The sequence below is a fragment of the Daphnia magna genome, linkage group LG6 (genome assembly GCF_020631705.1).
Source record: "Daphnia magna isolate NIES linkage group LG6, ASM2063170v1.1, whole genome shotgun sequence".
Classification (NCBI taxonomy): Eukaryota; Metazoa; Arthropoda; class Branchiopoda; order Diplostraca; family Daphniidae; genus Daphnia; species Daphnia magna.
In genome coordinates this window covers 8,452,182-8,471,342 of record NC_059187.1, presented here as the reverse complement: position 1 = coordinate 8,471,342, position 19,161 = coordinate 8,452,182, and the positions used below count along the sequence as shown (strand labels likewise).

Genomic DNA, 19,161 nt, shown 5'->3' with positions numbered 1-19,161 from the left:
AGGAGACGGCCCATTCTCTCTCGTCCAAAGTGATTAAGTTCAGACTCAAGTGGAGTCTGCCAACGGCCTATAGGGTCGCTATTAGGATCAGAGTCAAAAGTCACGAGCCTCACCGACAAGTGGATCCCGATCCTTTTGTCTCCTTTTATTAAAGGCCTAGCCCCCCCCCACCCCACCCCACTTTTTCCATCGCATCGTACGCGTGTGTGTCTTCATGCTCCTTCGACCGTAGCCATCGTCACTAATAATAGCCGCGTGTGGGCACACCGCTAGGCTTATTGTTATCGAGCACCAAAAAAAAAAAAAGAAAGATAGGCAGCTTCGTTTCTTTCTTTCGGCCAGAAAAGAGATTTTTTTTCTTCTTCTCGAAACGTCACGAGAGAAAATAAGAAAGAAGAGCGATCTATATACTTGAAACTCACAAAGGCGAGACAAGAGAGAGGGGTGGCGAGCACGCTTTGCATCTTCGTCCGAGTCTCCGTCCAGCCAGAGCAATAGCCTTAAATAAATAACCAAGCCAAACGAAGAAGAGGGGAAAGAAGGAAAAAAAAAAAAAAGGAATAAACTTTATTCCATCCATCATCCGGAAGGGGTATACATACTTTTTTTTTTTTTGCTTTTCCCCCTTGTATTTATTTTTTTATTCTGCAAAGCAGCGTCTTTCCCTTATTCTTTGTATTTCAATCACTCTGCACCATCTCTCTCCTACCCACCCATCGGCCGCCACCCTCTTTTTTTTGCTTCGTTTCCTTGACTCTTTGGACGAACGGACAACCACGGCCGGCCACGGGGCAACACAGCAAAAACGAGGCGAAGCTTTGTGTTGTCGGAGCGCATCATGGAAAATCCGGAATCAAAAGAAATGAAAATTTAAACCTATCCCTCCTCTCTCAACTCTCCTCCACCCAACCCCACATCTGCCACCCCACCCTCTTTCCCGATATACATGTAATAACGGATAGGGCTCGGAGCACGTCCACCTCGTCCGGCAGGCAGCTTTCCAATCTGATTATTTTTTATACAAAAAAAAAAGACGAAAAAAAAAAAATTTAAATATTTTCCCTCCACATTTCAATTCGCCTCTCAGCCACCCCACCCTTTTCTCTTTCATTTCCGATCGTTCCTTCTACATCCTCCCAGATCAAAGATGGCGCGTACGCTGCATGTCTCTCGCCATGGCTACTTGGATACTGCACGCATGCATAATTCAATTGATATGCACAATCACGATCCAATCTATAATACAGATACACAATCGAATGGTGTACGACTCGGCGTACACGTTGGGGCCGCCCAATTGAGTTTGACCACAAATATTGTCGTTGAGGCAAAGAAAAACAATTTCAATTACGGCTAGGTACGAAGCGTTCGATACCACATCAAGGGCGTTGGCTACCACTAACGGCATGCCGCTGACTACTGTTCAATTCAACATGTAAATTCATAAAGCACTTTCGTTTGGCTCGTTCGTTTTCACGATACCAACGTGATTGGGTCGCTATTAAAATCAACTCCCGTCACCAAACGCGATTGGCACATTTTAAAATCAACGGGGAATTTTGTTTTGCTCAAAATCTTCTCAATGGCGAACGAAAAACGCAACCATTTGATTCGCAAACAAGTCGAGCGAAAGCTTTTTCAAATGTAAATGCGAAACAAATCAATCAAGTTGACTTTGGTAGTTAATTTTGAAGAAAACTACTCGGGACAAAACGCGTAGGACGAAAGAACAAAAAGTTAATTTAACGGGGAAAAGCCAATTTCACGCGCTGCCCTTTCTTGAGAGAAGAAATTTATCAAACTGGCCAGTGCGTGCTGCACAACTTTTCAAAAGAAATAAAAAAAAAAAAGATAAACTTGAAAAAAAAAAGTCCCTCCGAGATCAAAAGAAGTTATAATATAAATGTCGCATGTGTGTACAATACGAACACATTTATATAAATATAAATGTAAAGAGGAAAAAAAAAAAAAAAAAGTATTTGGGAGGGGGGAATTGTATAGTGCAGTTTGGAAATGAAATTTGCGCGCACTACCGCCTTTCCATTCTTCTTTCCAAGCCCAGTCCCGGCTGTCTTCTCTGTGTGTGTGTGTCGAGTCCCGCGGGATTCTAACCTCCTCTCCCCCCCCCCAATTTTTTTTTACTTAAAGCCGACAACGTTGCTGTTCAAAGATCAAAAGAATTTGAATTATATTTCAAAATAACAAACCTTGCGCGTGCGATATTATAAGCCCCTCCTTTCGATATTTCCCCATTTGTTTCTTTTCATTCTTATTTTTTGTTCTCTCTCGATAACGAAGAGAAATGTCATGACGACCAGTCCAGTCTATCCGCCAGACGTATCCTCCCCCTCTCCAACCAAACAAAAAATAAAAAATAAAAAAAACACTGATATACGCAATATAAAGAGAGAAAAAAGAAGACCCTTTCAATTCCATGATGGCGGCGGCCAGGCGTTTCGTTTTAGCAAAGAAAAAAAAAACTCAAGCAGTTTAAAATAAAAAAAATATATATATAAAATACGTAAAGGAGGAGATGAAGAAAAAAAAAATCGAGTTAGTCCCGAGGAGAAAGGGACGGGGGGGAGTATTTTAAATAGGAGAGAGGACAAAACTCTGAGAGAAAGAGGGATGGGAAACAACATGCATGCAGAGTGGACTCTAATAAGAAATGTAACGAAGAGCGTAGAGATAGAGAGGACGCGGGAGGGACACAAGCCCTTTTGGGAGAAAGGGAGTTAAAGGGGTTGGGTGGAAGATGGGGGTCTTAAGCAAAGTGGGCGTCGGTGGGTGGCGTCCGTGAGCGCATGCTGAGTGCGGGTGGCTAATCAGACGAGGCCATTGGACCGTTTTCTCTATCCCAGTAGAATGAAGCACATACAGCACCAAAAAAAAAGGGTGAGGGAGAACTCCCACCCATGAAAGATATCCCCCCCCCCCTTTCTCTCCGTACCAGAAAAGGAGTATATGGCGACGACGCTTCAAGGTCCAATAAGCGAGCAGCTCTATGCACACAGCTGGCTATTTTCTCATTTCCACTTTCCTGTCTTTTTTTTTCTCTCTCTCTCTCTTCTCTTGGGCAACGCATATCCCCCCAACAAAAAAAAAGTATAGAGAATAAGAGAGAAAAAGATCAACATCAAAGATATCCACCGATCAATGCTTTTATAATATCCCATCGGCGCACAATCTCGCCCTACCCTCTTCCAATTCCAACGAAGACAATAGCAAAAAAAAAATAAAATAAAAGATTCTATTTTTAATAAATAAATTTCTATTAGAAATGCATACATGAAACCCCACCCTTTTGCTATTAAACAAAACAACAGCAACAAAAAAATGCGAACCTTGCGGCGTTCCAGAGTACCCCAATTTCTTAAGATACAGAACAATATTTACTCTGCGTACATACCTCGGTATGTAATAAGCCTTGTATATACGCAGCTCGCATATCATCGTGCATGCATTATTAAAATTAGATGCATAGTAGATCCATTCCCGTTCTTCAAACGTTTTTATTTTTTTTCGTCCGCAAATAAAACTCCAATTCAACAAAATGGGCAAAGGAGAAACAAAACTGAAAGCAAAAAACGTTATTATTGCAGAAGATTGGACGCAAGATGAGAACGATGGACGTCATCGACTCTGTAAGAAGCAGAAGGGAAGCCGAAAGAAAAAACACGGGCAGGGGCGCTGATGCATCATATAAAGACCGAAAGCGTATGGATCTATAACATCCGGGATGGACCTCTTCCTCGTCATCAGAAAAAAAAAAAAAAATGAAAGAAAAAAAAAACGACGCTACGAGTGGACTCAATGATTTCAACCCCCCAAAAAAGGGGGAAGACAAAATCTCCCCACAAAAAAAAAAAAAAAAAAAAGAGGGGAAGAATAAGCGACGCCATCAGAAAGAGGAAAAAAAAAAGTAAAAATCGAGCACATGGAGAAACAGAATAAACGTTACATAGTTTGTGTGTGTGTACGCGTTAGCCTATCTGCCTATAGGTAGAGATACTACCAACACGAGTAGTTATTCTACTAGCATCCTCCCACAGCGCTTTCTCCGATGCAATTCTCAGTTGGAAGGCAATCATCTCTCTTCTCTCACTTGTTTTTTTTTTCTTTCGTTCTTTCCTTCCTTCCTTCCTCTCCTAAAGATCCATATCATAGTCTCCGTTCGCTTTGTCGTGTGTAAGTGCTTCTTGGCTGCCATAGTAATATCGCCTATATATACGCCCTCCCAGGACTTGTCCGTAAGAAGATGATGAGGAACGAACGAAGGAAATTGGACTTGCGGCGTCGTGGCCCCCCCTCTCCTCTAATGCATCCCCTTCCCGATCAGATTAGTCATAAAGTATCGTCATCTCAGACACACGAACTGTCCTTCTTGCTGGGGGTATTATTATTCTTTTCCTTTTTTTTTTTTTTTTTGCTGTCGGGGTATCATCTTATTTGACGCGCGGTCCCACCCAATTTTTTGTTCTTTCGACCGCACTTTTACGAGTGGCAAAAAAAAAAAAGAGGGAAAGGCGATCCTCTTCACGACCATCTGCATCACGCTCTCACGACGTAGAAACGTTGCACTATACGAGGTGATAACCAACAATACGATCCTAATTGGCTTTCGGCCATTTTCCTCAGTGAGCGCATCATTCTCCCGGAGCGCACATGTGGTAAGAAATAAAAAAAAAAAAGAAAATAAAAGGATGACCCGTGATCCACTTGTTATTCACAAAAAAAAAAAGTTGGAATAAAAATTTACAAAAATAAAAAACAAGTCTCTGACACACACGCACACACATAAAAAAGCTATTAGCTCGTAACAGACGTCATCGAGTAGCAGCATATTAAAAAACAAAAAAAAATATGAAAAGGCACGAGCCTAATGCCAGCGTCTCTCAAATGATGAGAGCTCAGGATAAGATTGGGCAAAGAAATTTCATCAAGGGGGAAAGAAAAAATTCTCTTGTTGACGACGACACTCTCCGAGTCAACAGGGGACCGAGTCAACAGGAATTATCCTCCACTTCTTTTTCTCCTCGTTATTAATGAATACGAAATAATAAAAGAAAGGAGGGAAAACGGGGAGATAAAGGAGAAAATAAGCATGTGAAATAGTGAAAAAAAAAAAAAAAAGGAAAAGCTACATAGTCTAATAAAAAAGAACGCCAACAGAAGGAGGAGGAGTAGAACTCTGCCCCAATTAGGTTTGATGATGCGTTGATAGGAGACGAAAAGAAGCAAACTAGAGAAGCGGGGGCCACATCATCATCAAGTCGCAAGAGCCAATCAGCTCCGTCCGTGTAAATAAGAGCCAAAGCGTCGTCTACGCTCCTCTTCTTTTTTTTCCTTTTTTTATACAAAAATAATCATCAACCCCCTCCTTCGAATCTATTAGATGCGCGTCGTCAGCGTCTTCTACGTCGTGGCATTAATTGAGTTTGCCAGCGAGACGCCCTTGACGTATGCAAACTTTATTTCGTTTATTTTTTTCTTTTGCCCTTTTTCCGATAGAAAAAAGCGGCGCACGCGCGCTCATCTACACCAAATATGCAGATATTCCCCCCCCCTTTTTATTTTAATATTTATTGACGCGTTCCTTTTTTTTTTTTCTTCCAGAGAATCCTTTCCTCCAAAGAGTTTCTACGACAACGACGACCCTGGAGAGGATGCAAAGAGTGGATCCTGATCCCGTCTAATTGACATGGACTGATAATACCTGCTGCCACTTATCAAGTGGCGCCACCACCAACGCTCCCACCCAGTTTTCTTCTTTCCCTTTTCCCATTTCAAGTCGGGTCGTAGAATATAATGCGATATATCCATTGAAATGGATATAGACAAGACAAGACACAGACCGACCTGAATGACACAAGTTCACTTTGGTTTTTTCTTTTGTTTAGTCGCTGGAAATCAAAAAAAGGGGGCAAAAAGAGAGAGAAAGGAAAAAAACAAAAAAAAAACATTACACAACACGCGCATCCCCTATATATATAAATCAAGAACGTTATAGAGCTTCGACATTTGACTCGGCTCGCAATGTCTTTATTATCGCTTATCAGGCGATAGACTTTGCTACACGACCGCCACCGTTTTCTTTTTCTGATGGAAATAAATCGACCGATCGTTATTCTTCATCACAGAGCGAATCGAATGCAATCCCCGACAGCGACGACTCTTATCCCGCCACTCCAGCGTCCGATAATCAACGAGCAAAAAACATCTCCACAGTTTTCTTCTCTCATCTTGGCCTTTCAACCCTCCCCCACCTTATCTTTATTTATAGATAAAAATACATCGTAGATACATATTCGGTTTGATTCCTGTTGCAACGATCTCATCAACAACATCACGAGAACTTTTCCCATTTTTTTCTCTTTTTTAAACTCTTGATCGTGTCATCCATCTTAAATGTAACGCGAAACAAGTTGAGAAGCCGAGGGGTAGAAGACGAGCAAAGAAGAAAGTTGGACTCGAGTTTTTTTTAATGAGCTGCTGCCAGATGTCAACAACCCGGTTCCACATACTGAACACACACACACACACAGATGAAAAAAAAAAAAAGAAAAAAAGCGAGACCAGGAGCGATATGGCAAACTAGCTACTAATGAACTCGCCATGTCAACATCTTAGAGATCCCTTTATTCTCTCTACAGCGTCTGTGTTACTATACAAATTCGACTAGCTATTTTGTGTGTGTGTGTGTGGAGAGGGTGAACGAGGTTATTAGGAGCGTCGAGTTAATTTCAAAACACGCGCCTTTCTCTAATTGAAAGAAGAAAATGACGCCAAAAGATATGAAAGATACTCCCCCCTTTGACGCCTTCAACGACTTGACTTTTCAAACGAAAAGTCAAGATCTTGAATTTCCACAACCTAATTAAGCAAACTGAATTAACTTGCTCATCAAAAAGAAAAAAGAGTTTGGGTAGCGAGAGAAAAAAAAAACAAAAACACAGTGGCCTGAGTAAATATTTTTATGCATACACAAGTATTGGTGGGTGGGAGAGAGGGTGGTGGAATAAAGTTTATCGAACTCGATGTAAAAAAATAAAATAAAAATAAAAATGAGATCATTTCAAACTGCTTTTAGTTGCTGTGGAAACTGAAAGACGAGGGTTATCATAATGTATTGAGAGAGAGAGGAAAAAAAAGGAGAGGGTTAACTGACGTCGGCTGTGTGCACGACTCCCGCGGGAATCTTGATTCCTTTCTCTTTATTTTTTTCTGGGGGGTGGGGGGGGGGGTTACTGACTGTTTTGTTGACTTTTGCCGGCTCCCTTCGATATACAGAGACATTTGGTTTAGAGGGCACGAACTCGTCGTTTCCGTTGGATGGCAGTTGAGTGCAAGTAAAAAAAAATGGAGAAAAGAAAAAGAAAAAAACAGGGGATCGAGCAAATGAAACCTGCCACCCAGAAATGGCTCTTATAGAGAGACACTCTTATACGCTCCAGTCGTGTCAGCGTGACTGGCTCCCCCACCCGCACTTTTTTTTTTTTTTTCAAATCGGATTTGCAGTCTTCATAGACCGTAGACAATTTTTAGGCAGCCGACATGAATCATTCACATGATTCTTCTTCTTTTTCATCCGTCATTTGCTACTCTCTTGTTGTTGATGATTTGATTTTCATCCGGTCAAAATTGGAAAAGAATTATAGAAAAAAGAATTTTTTTTTTCTTTTAACTGGGTAACAAAGTCTATTCGGGGAGTTGCTGTACAAGCGAAATTCGAGACTTGAATGACCGTTTGATTTGCTGATGGCTTCAATCAAAAAGAAAATTTAGCAACGCTTTTATTTCTTTCACGCCCCCCCCCCCTCTGTATGTTTTTTCAATAGCGACCAATCAGTTTCACGCGTTTTTAACATCAGGGTACCCCTCTCTCGCCGTGAATCCCAAAAATGGACCTGCCCGTCTCATGATTTTCACGGCAGTTTGAACTATTAAAATACAAAAAAAAAAACTGTTTTATTGTAAATAACGCTTGCAGGTCGTTTGTTATTATTTTTCGTTGAACGCTAACCTTTTAGCAATCGTGGCAGTTTTGTTGTGGCCCCCTCTTTCACGAATATTTTATTTATCGACCATTAAAAGAGTTGTCCTTGTTGTTGTTGTATTATAATAATAACAATAAAAAAAAAAAAAGGGTAAAAAAAGCTACGACTTGCGGGTAGGGAAAAGCCGATGATTTATGCCATCATTTCCGCCATTTTACGATGGAAAAAACAAGATAAAAAAAAAAAAAAGTTTTGCGCTTATTTATTTTCTTCGTTTTGTGCGTGTGTGCGCCATCGCAACAATAAGATAAACAACTTTTCATTACTGCAATGGGTTAAAAGTTTGTCCATAAGGGACGAGGATAAATGCAAATAGGAAGGCCTCCAATCCTCTTACAAATGGAGGAAGAAAAAAAAATCGATTTCTCCTTTAGCCAAAGTAAAATTCAATGACGTCAATGGAGACCACTGGCCAATGGGGTCTTTTGATTCGAGATTGATGAGATTGGGGGAGGCCAAGAAAAAAAATCAAAGAGACAAAGGGATTTGGCAGATATTCTTGATTGAAAAAGAGGGAAAACAAAAACAAACGGTGGCTGGACCAATGAAAGGGCCGATGCTCTTGTGTGTACACGAGCGAAGGCAATCGATTCTTAATGAGACAAGGGCTGTGTGTGTTGTGTGTGTACATAGAGGCCCTCTCGTTTGTTTGGTTCGTGGGGATGTGTTTTATTTAAGTGAAATGATTGGATGGTGGATTGACTCTTTCACTTCTTATTTTGATTGCATTTTTCCTACCACAGCGCCAGATTTAAAGAAAAAGTGAAAAGACTGACTGAGGGGGAGAAACGACAATAAAAACAGGCAAGAGATTAAAAAAAAAAAAAAGGGAAAAAATCAGCTTTAGTTTTTTGCTTCGGACCGGCGACTCACTCGACTGGACGTGAAATATTAAGGGGGCAATCGCAATAGGCAGCAGCGAACGAAGAAGAAAAAAAAACTTGACGTAGCAAACACTAGCGTTTTTCGATCTTTTATTTAAACGGGGGAAAATATATTGGGAACTACATGCGGCTAGCCAAACTATTCCTTTATTCCTCATTCTGCACTGCACTGCCCTTAACCATGCGCTCCTCTATTTTATATTATTTTTTTTTTCTCCCCATCTTCCCAAACTCAATTATCGATTTCGATTTGCAGCTGGACGCCTCCTCTCCGTCGTTGTCCACATAACCAAAAAGAAAAAGAAAAAACGCCTATCCAATTTTTTTCTTTCCATCCTCCGTCCAGCGATCAATGTTTGCCTAGACTGATGCAGACCCCTTCTTTTCTGTCGTGCATGTATATTTACAGTAGACGGATGATGATGACAACGTCATTTTGTTCAACAAAAGGGGACAAAAAAAAAAGAAATGGCGGAATGATTTGCATTTGCCTTGGCATTCCGAACGTCCTCCATATATACATCGAAATCCGAGATATTCAAGATACAACCAAGCAAATAGCAAAAAGGAGACGAAGAATTGAGTTGTCGTCAGAGATACTCATTCTTTTGATACGTGAAATGAAACTAGAAAATGAGATCGTGAAATAAAATCCTCAAACGGACACGAGGAAATATCGTGCAATAGCAGCAAAAGACTTGGGGAAAAAGGAGGGAGCGTGTAAAGAGAGAGCTGCAGGGTTCTATTATTCGGTTTGACAACGAGAATGGCCCCTTGTTTCACCAGCCAATGAGCTTACACTGTGCAAAGAAAGAACAAAGATGGAGACTTTACTCTCAGACTCGTTCACTGCTCTCGCCTTTAAGAAAGTGGCACGCTCCGAATGCATAATTTGACGCGCGCCATCTCGCAATCCAATTTTCCCTTCGGGAGAGACCCCCACACGGAGCCGTGCGAGAGAGAGAGAGAGAGAGAGAGAGAGAAAAAAGACACACGGCATATATAGGCAAATTGAATCAGTCGCAGAGCCAAAGACCAGCAGCCACTCTCTAATGCATAGACGAAGACGAAAAAAAAAAAAGTCCGTTTCTCGACCCTCTCTCAACGACAAAATAATAAAATACATTAGGTATTCATAAAGCGGCTTGCATGTACTCCAGACATCACGTCTAGAAAATATACAGATATATGTACATTTATGCAATAGACTTATCGAGAGTCGAGTAATAAAACTTTTTCTTTTTTTTTTTTTGAATTTTTAACATCAATGATTTGAATGCTGCAGCTGATGAAATGCGTACAATCATCTAAACGCATTGTTAATAAACGAACAATTTTGCGATATGTCACCCCCTACGATTTGGACGATGACGATTGGCGAATTGTGTTTTTGGCGTAGTGGTTGTACCACAGTACAACTACCACTCCAATTGCATTCATAATGCGCAGGGCGATTTGTCTGTTGGCGAAAGAAAAGGGTGGAGCTCCGACGTCCAAAGGGAGGAGCCGGTGCGATATGGTAGCAGCGGTGGCGCTGTTAACGAATACTCCCATACCCACCCCTTTTTTGCTTCCGAATTATTATTATTATTATTATTATTTTATTTTATTTTTTTTTTCCTTTTCGCAAAGTAGAAACAAACTTTTTTCCCTCATTTTTTTTCCACTTCGATGAAGCTCAAAGCAATCAATCCCAAAGCTCCAGAAGCTAGGCGCCCCCATCTCGCATCCCACATTAAGACTCTCAATTTTTCTTGCGAATAAATAAAAGAATGGCGGCGATCCATCTCGCCAAAAGAGGGCCGGCGTCAAAAACGAAAAGAAATATCTTGGCTCCTGAGAGTTCGGTTTAAAATCGCACGTTTGTTATTGGCCGCCATACGTTATCAAACCAAATCAACTTAAATTTCCCCATCAAATTGCCTGACTCGTTTCCAATCAAAAACCTCAAAACGACATCCATATTTCCAGCAATACTCATAAAAAGACATATTATCCAAGAAAAAAGGGAGCTCTCCTTTTTTTTTTTCAAGGAGCGACCTAAATGGATGATCTTTGGGATCACGGTGTGAGTACAACTACAACAACTTGGTGTGTATCATCACCCAAGAAAAGAAAAAGAAAAAAAAGGCCTCTCTCGGCAGGCGATGATGACATCGTGGGCGCGACACACACACAAGCAGCAGACACGTATAATAAAACGTCGGTTCGGTAAAGCTCCGGCAATAAATTATAACCTTCCCTGCCTTCTTCCCCCTGTGAACAACCGTACAGTCTCTTTCTATACTCTCTGATGGAACGGATGAGAATATTACAAGAGCGAGGGTAGGGAATGGAGCAAAAAAAAAAAAAAACGGAACAAGAATATGGATGAAAGGAAACGAACCCCTGATACAAAAAATAAAAAAAAACAAACGAAAAAAACGACACACGTCGACTTATTACGTAGCGCCCGTGCCAAAGGGGCGTCAGTAGTGGGGGGAGAGGGAAAAAAAAAATAAAGGCGACTCTTCATCATCTGATGGATGGTAATTAATTACATTCAAGCTGTGTGTGTGTGTACGGAAACAACACGCACCACATCTCGTTATATATATTTTTTTTTTACGCGTTACGGGCATATATGAGGCCTACATTTATAATACACAAGAATCACCATCACAGACGTTGAAGGGAGAACCGTTTTTTTTTTTTTCTGGAACTTATTACCATGCATTCTACCTACACACACACACACGCGCGCGCGGACGACGGATTATAACAACGCAAGAGTGGGGGAGAGGAACGGGATAAAAAAAAAAAAGGGTCGGCTATTTAATCAAACAAACTTTTTTTTCTTTTCGTTTCCCATATAATTGGCAATTGATTTTTTTTTTTTCGGTCCTTCTAATAACTAACCCAAACCCCAGAGGAATTGTCTCATCTTTTGTTGATGATGAATCATACGCAGCATATGGAGAAGAAGAAAAAAATAAAGTCGAGTACACGGTCGAAGAGTGCGCACTGATTGGTATACCCTCTCTATTGTCTTTCCCATAGCAATCAAACCCCCCCCCACCCCGAAAAAAAAAGTCCTGACTTACAATAAAGGATTTACTCCGGGCTGTGTTCACTCATACAACGCAGAGACTCTTTGATTGCATAAGAACGGGACGGGTACCTTGATCTTATTCTCCCCAAAGAATCAACAAAAAAAAACTCATCTGCTTGTGTGTGTGTGTGTGTACGTAGACGGCAAATGACAAAAGAAGTTGTAATAGTCCTAGTTAAGAACGAGACAAGGTAGAAAGAAAAAAAAAAAACGGTCAGATCCGTCAATCTCGGGTATAACGTCATTCCCCCCTCCCCCCAAATGATCCAATTGTAACGACGTGAACTATTATACTAGCTTCGCTTACTTGGGATTTTTCTTTTTATGGTGATTTATACGATTCTAACGTGTTGGGTACTGCACACACACACACACAACAAACAAAGAAAAGAAGCTCCTCCATGAAATAAAAAGTATTATTATATAGTAGATGATGGTCCCCCCCCTCCTCCCGTCGGCTGCCCACTTCTCTTCTTTCGTGCAATGACTCCCACGTTGATTCGTTGGCCATGTCATAAACGGGAATTGGCTCCCTCGCCTCTTTTTCTTTTTCCTCCTTCACCCAGCGTCCATTTCTTATATGACACCATGGCTCCACCTTTAAGGGGCTACTACCCTTACACACACACACACAATCTCTCCGCCTTCTGTGTATCATATCATCCGAGACACACACAAAAAAAAAACCCAAACGAACGAAATGAGAGAAGGACCATAACCCACCCAAAAAAAAAGAGGAAAAAAAACCAAGAGGGGAAAGTATTACATTATACAAGTTTGATGATGAAAACGAAGAGAAACATCCAGATGGGTATTTTTTCCCCCCTCACTGTAATACAACATTATTCCATCCATGTTTTTTTTTTTTTGGGATCCCGTTGTCCAATACATCTCCCCCGAGCGGGCGCGAGCGTTTGTGTCTTTTAATGAGCTTTGACGTCATAACGGTGACACGTCATAGGGTAGACAACAACAAAAAAATAACGTAAAGAAGAGAATACACACAGAAAAAAATGGAACCCAAGAGAATAATAGGGGAGTGCAATATAACTCTAAACAAGAAAAAAAAAAAAAAAAAAGACCTCCCACTTCCCAATTGCTCATAGGTCTCTTTCATGTTTGCCTCCAAAACTCTATAATGTGTAATTCGAATACATGTTTGTTTTTTTCTTCTCCTGTGTACAACGTTATCGTCGTTGTTTGGAATTATTACAACAGCGCAGTCGATCGAAAGGTTACCGCCTTTAGGAGCCACGATTTTTTCTCATTTGCCTATGTTTCCTAGCTTATTCGTATATGACATGGCAAAACAAGCGAATTTGTACTACTGCATTTGTTTTATTTCAAGTTGTAAGTAAAAGACGAAGTCTATGATTATATCAAGGAAACGCTGGCGCGCGTGCGATCGATTTAAAACAGAGAAAAGTTGAAAAAGGATGAGAGATAGACAACGTATAGAAAAAAATAAATAAAACTACAAGAGCGAGCCATGCATGTCTGATTGGACGTCTAATATATAGATGTAGTCTTGGCTATTGACTTCTCCGGCCTCCTTTTATTCCCTCTTTTTTGTTTCGTTTTCTTTCGTAAAATTGGATTTTTAAAGTCAATGCAGAAAAAAAAAAGAAAAGCGAGACTTTCTTTGTTCAAGTTTCGAATGAGGACGCAAACAACGAGTTTAAGAAAGAAAAAAAAAAGGGGGAAACAAAGAACTCGGCGATGGGTATCGGACGCCAATCAAGAAAACGACGAACATGGCTCCTCCCTCTCAAAATAAAGATTCGACTTCATTAAAAAAAAAGAAAAAAAGAAAAAAAGACAATAAAGAAGAAAACAGAAGACACCATTATCAAATGGAAGACACTGCGTCGGAAACTCAACGCGTCTAAACACAAAAGGAACTTTTTCAAGTTTCAAGACGGCAGGCAGCCATCTTTCTTTTTTTACAATTATTACGTCCACACTTCCCTATAGCTCCTTCTTTTAATAATTGACAAACGACGAACAAAAGTCGTAAAGAAAAAAAAAAAGAAAATCAAAAGAAGCGAAGCTTTAATTAACGTTCCTTAGCAAACGGATTGTTTACTCGGCAACAACCAATGGAAACATTTTCCATCTTATTAATTTTTCCTTCTCTCTCGGGCGAGAATTCATCAACAACAGTTTCATCAAGTCGACGAGAAACGCACGCGAAGCAAAGCAACCAATCAACAACCAGCCTTGAAAGGAGAGAATAGAGGGGATCCACCATCTTTGTTTTACGATCCTCCGAGAAGAGTCCGCGCTCTGTTTTAATGACGACGCCCACCGCCACCTTTAGACACGATGCGTAATGAAGATGCTCCATAGAAAATGAAAAATCCGGGGGCATCATCACTGGCCATTGGAGCGGAGCCAATCAACAACGTCCTCACGCTCCCTGCCTTTTAATCCCTTCCCCTCAATCCATTCTATTTTGGAGCTCAACCCTTTTTCCCGATTTTTTCACGTCTCCCCCTTCCATCGCAAAGGGGTCCCAATGAACATCTCCGACCAATGCCCAGTGAGCTGCATGGCACGCACAATCGCAACCAATTATTTTCACGTCCCCCCCTTTCCCTTCGTTAGACAACAGCCACTTCATTTGCATATCCCTCGTCATCAATCCGCTCCCCATACCCCTTTTCTGTTAGACATAATGCACGCTCAACCGGTTGCAAAGAGGGATGACCGCGCCCCTTTCCCCCCTACCCTTCGACGAATAGGATTTACCAATTAAACAACCACAACTACCTGTTCGTATTTCAAATCAAACAGTTAATTAAGGGAAAAAGGTACCACGTGACTCGACCACAACAGAGGTAGCGTCGTCAATTACACAAAACATAAAAACCGATCGGCAAACGATGTAAACAGAAAACAAAACAAAAACAGGCAATGCTATATCGATCGTTCGGGTTAAAGAAACTCGTGTTGTAATCCTCTTGATACGCTCGCCTTTACGTATGCTCCTCTTTTGCTCGTGATATATCGTCTTTGATTGTGATCGTTGCCGCGACGCCGAGTAAGAGTTATTTCATCTCGTGGCCCTTCTTTTTACTTGTTCTCCCAGGGAGGCAAAGCGACACGTGTCAACTAATTGCCTCAACTCCTATCTAAGGATATACACCCCTCCCCTCAAACAAGAATGAAAAAAAAAAGGAAAAACTAAAGGATAGAGAGTTTTTGATGACAAAAGAGGACAAACTGACAGACGAAATGAGAGAATAGAGAAAGCGCTTCTTTACTTGTTCAGCAGAATAAGCCAACAACGTCAATCAACAGAAAGAAATCTTTCATCCAGTTACAAGAAAGTCACGATGTGCTGCATGGAAATCAAACGATCTCCCCCCGCCCCACCCCCCTACACTATTGCTCATCCGAAAAGCCTCCCGAGGCATTGAGAGAAAAAAAAAAGTTGACAATCGTCTGCTGCCTATATAAAGTAAAGGCGTGCAGCACGTTTTATATATAAAGTGTGAGAGATATGCACTAAAAAAAATAAAAGAGGGAAAAAAAAGCTGCCGGATTTCCCACAGGATTCGACCCTTCTCATCCAGCCGTCATCTCTCAAATCCATGAAAAAAAAAGAACTTTTGAAAAATCGATCTAAACAAGAACTCGATTCAAATAATGACTCACACATTGCCTTCGGTAATTCAAACATTAAACTCACCTACGAAATCAAACGTGATAGAACAGCATTTTTTTGGATGAGTTGACACACACACACTCCCCCTTTCTCTAACACGTTCATAAGAAAAATCTGATTGCCACTAGAGATCGCGCTATATCACCTGACAAGTCAAATGAAACCGAACCAATCGACACCCAAATTAGAAATAAAAAACATTTCACAAGAGACACACACGCGGGATTTTTTTTTCCATCCAAACCAGCCGACCGGGCCTATATTAATGAGCCCTAAAAAAAAAAAGGGTGGGATACTACTACACCCCGCATATGATGGAGAATCAAAAGAATTATACAACAACCGAAAAAAAAAAAAAAACTCGAGGCCTAGTTGAAGAGGGCCACCACCATTGCACACATGGAAACCAACTTGGCACGAGGTTCTTATATGCATACAACATCAACTGATGGTTAGAGGGGAGACAAAAAAAAATAGGCTGTATGTGTAGGGGAGAAAAAAAAAAAGCTGGTCCGTGCCGAACAAAAGCGTGCGGTACAGCAGCAGCTTCGCGTGTGTATGTTGTAGAGTAAAAAAAAAAAAATCGATGGCTTATTCTTTTCTCTTTGGAGACTCGAAAGGGGATAAAAAAAAAACCGTATTGATTGCTCTCGGGCGTGTGTAGGCCGAGGCCCGTCATCTTTAAAAGCCTCCACCCTCTCCTATTATTAAGCAACCCCCCCATCACTTCTCTACATTTTTTTTCACGATGATTTTTTTTTTTTTTCACTTGGGGATTTTTTTTTCTCCCCTCTACTTGCATTTTTATTTCACCCCCGCTCTATTGAAACCTCCCGTTGCTGATGTGCCGTCTGGTCCAGTGACGAGGGGAAGAGAGAAAATGAAAGAAAACTACAGGCCTATCCGCCAGTCATTATACAAGTACTTTTTTTTTACCCTCTTCTTAGTTCGTTTCTCTTTCTCTTCTTATTCTCCCCTTTTTTTTTCTAACTGTAGGCTGAAGTAAAAAAAAAAAAAAATACAAAAAAATAATCGATAACTGCAGCAGCAGATATAACGGTACATACACGCAACATCTGGAGGGAAGGGTATAGATTCAACATCACTCCCGAGCAAACGTGGCGCGCGTTCTGTTGTATATAACTGTATACACACCAGATCTTTTCTCTATAGACCTAACCCCTCGACTATTTCCAATCCAAATAAGCCTTGTCATTTTTTTCTACAATCCAAAGAGAGAAAAAAAGAAAAGAATGGAACTCGATAACAATCTTTAATCAGTAGCCCAATGAAGCAGCAGTACTACCAGCCTGATGCTGTGAATCAACCATGCGAGTGGCCTATGACAAAAAAAAAAAACCCACAGCATAGACAATAAGATCATTTTGATTGTCCTACCTTTTTGGATGATTAGCGGAACCACATCCATTGTGATTGTTGGGTGTGTGAGCTGGCTGGCACACAGCTGGTTGATCTAGGACTGGCTGAAAGACAAAGAAATAGTTAAGTTAAATGAAAGACTAAAGGATACTGAATGATTAATTACCATCAGTGAGGTTGATGATTTGCCAAAACCAAGGTGAGACATCAAGGGCTAGTTGGTATGCCAACGAACCATGATGAGGTCTCATCACCCAACCATCCAATGTCATCCATAATTCCTGTGGAAATAATTCGAAATATTATTCACGAGAATGATGATATTTAAGAACGAAAAGTATCTTACCAATGATCTCGCACTGTAAGTTCCATTTGGACACGTTTGATCCCATCACCCAAACCTATTCAATTAAAAACATGAAAATTACACCGCCAGAAACAAATAACTATGAAAACTAGAATAAAAACAACAAAAGCAACGACGGAATTAATTGAAACAACGAGAAACAGCAAAACAATGGAACGAAGAAAATACTACCAGATAGCACTTTGTTTAGGGGCACGTGCCACGAGCTTCCCGCCATTTTTTCTTGGCCCCAAAATAATTTGACCTGGTGCATTTGGTCGATCAGTTCAGCACAAATTCTTGGACACACACATTTTAATTGTTGGGTCGTTCAGGATAACGTAAAGTTTTAATTTTTGGGTTGTTCAGGATCACGTAAAGTTTTAATTGTTAGTATGTTCAGGATCAGGATCACGAGAAACGACATTCTCAACAAGGGGTTCAACGCAACAAAGGCGCGCAAAACACAAAGAAATTATCACCGCACATTAATAGATAAGTTGACCTCGCTGATCGCAGCAAACGACTGATCATTAAGAACACCTAATCGCCTGAGGAGATTTTTGATTACCCCTTCTTTTGAATTTCCGGTAATGCATCGCTGCCTAATCGACTTAAGTCTTTCTGCTGCCAATAAAAACAATTCATTAAGTAAAACAATATGGCAAAAATTCTTAAATTTAACTAAGTTTTTAAATAATTAAACAGATGTTGGACAATAAAACAACTGAAATTACCTGCATCATTGATAACAATTAAAAAAACTTTTTTCGTTTTTTTAGCCGTTAAAATCACATTTGACGTCGTCCATTTTTTTATTGCCAGCTGATTTGTGCACCAACTTCCAAAAACGTTTGTTTTTTATGATTTTCCTATAAGGCCAAACAACCAAAAATGGCACATACACTACTAGGCAAAATCATGACATATCTTTTGCTTTTTTATTTTTGCTTTCATGTTCAACATTAAATTTGTACTGCTTTGTGAATAGAAACGAGACGGGGGGAAAAAGGCGAAAAAATTCGTCAGCTGCAAATGGCCTCGACAACGCCGTGTGCATCATGGAGTGTTGCAACTTCATGACGACTGACGTCAGACTTTCAATAGCGAAAATGTAACTGCTGCAGAGGTTACGTATGATGGATATGTATATTTTATTTTGAAGCTGTTTTTTATTTCATTGCAGAAGTGTAATCAGACCGGTCAAACTCACACTCTTTCCACAAATGGTATATGGATGTCAAAAAGAAATCATTGGCCATGACAGTGAGCCACGCATGCTTATTACAGCAGACGTTTCTACTCTTTTTTTTAGAAATCTGTCGGAACCAAACACCACTCAATTTTGTTTGTTTGCTTGCAAGTTGTTTTTTTTTTATTTTTTTTATTTTAGAGGAAATGATAAATATTTATTCCGATCCATCACATAGACGTCGCTGGTGTGCCAGAGTGTTTGTGATATTAGTACTGGTCGAATTGAGCTGAATCAGAAACACAGCTGGCGTTGAATTCGTCAAATTACGTGATGGTCAAATCGATGGCCACTCCTCTATATGCAATCTACTCAACATGCTTGGCAAAGACATCAGCAATCTTTCACGACGGGGAGTTTTCACTTATTTTCACACATCATTTACAACCACGATGGTCAATATGAAAAATGTCGGAAAAACATGTTTAATTTGATATGACGATGGTGGAACCAAAAGTTTGACATGGAATGGAAATATCTT

At 40.4% G+C, this 19,161-nt stretch overlaps 1 protein-coding gene and 1 long non-coding RNA gene across 2 annotated transcripts in view; one reads left to right on the top strand and one right to left on the bottom strand.

Moving 5' to 3' along the window:
• Positions 1-17,938, bottom strand: part of LOC116925172 (zinc finger homeobox protein 3) — an 85,835-nt gene extending 67,897 nt beyond the window's left edge. The window contains 4 exon segments of the mRNA XM_045175728.1: positions 17,101-17,186; positions 17,249-17,363; positions 17,429-17,483; positions 17,621-17,938. The gene's annotated coding sequence lies outside the window, so the exon portion shown is untranslated.
• Positions 17,939-18,306: 368 nt separating this feature from the next.
• Positions 18,307-19,161, top strand: LOC116925171. Its single transcript, XR_006648048.1, has 2 exons — positions 18,307-18,542; positions 18,615-19,161. It is a non-coding gene; the product is annotated as an uncharacterized LOC116925171 (long non-coding RNA).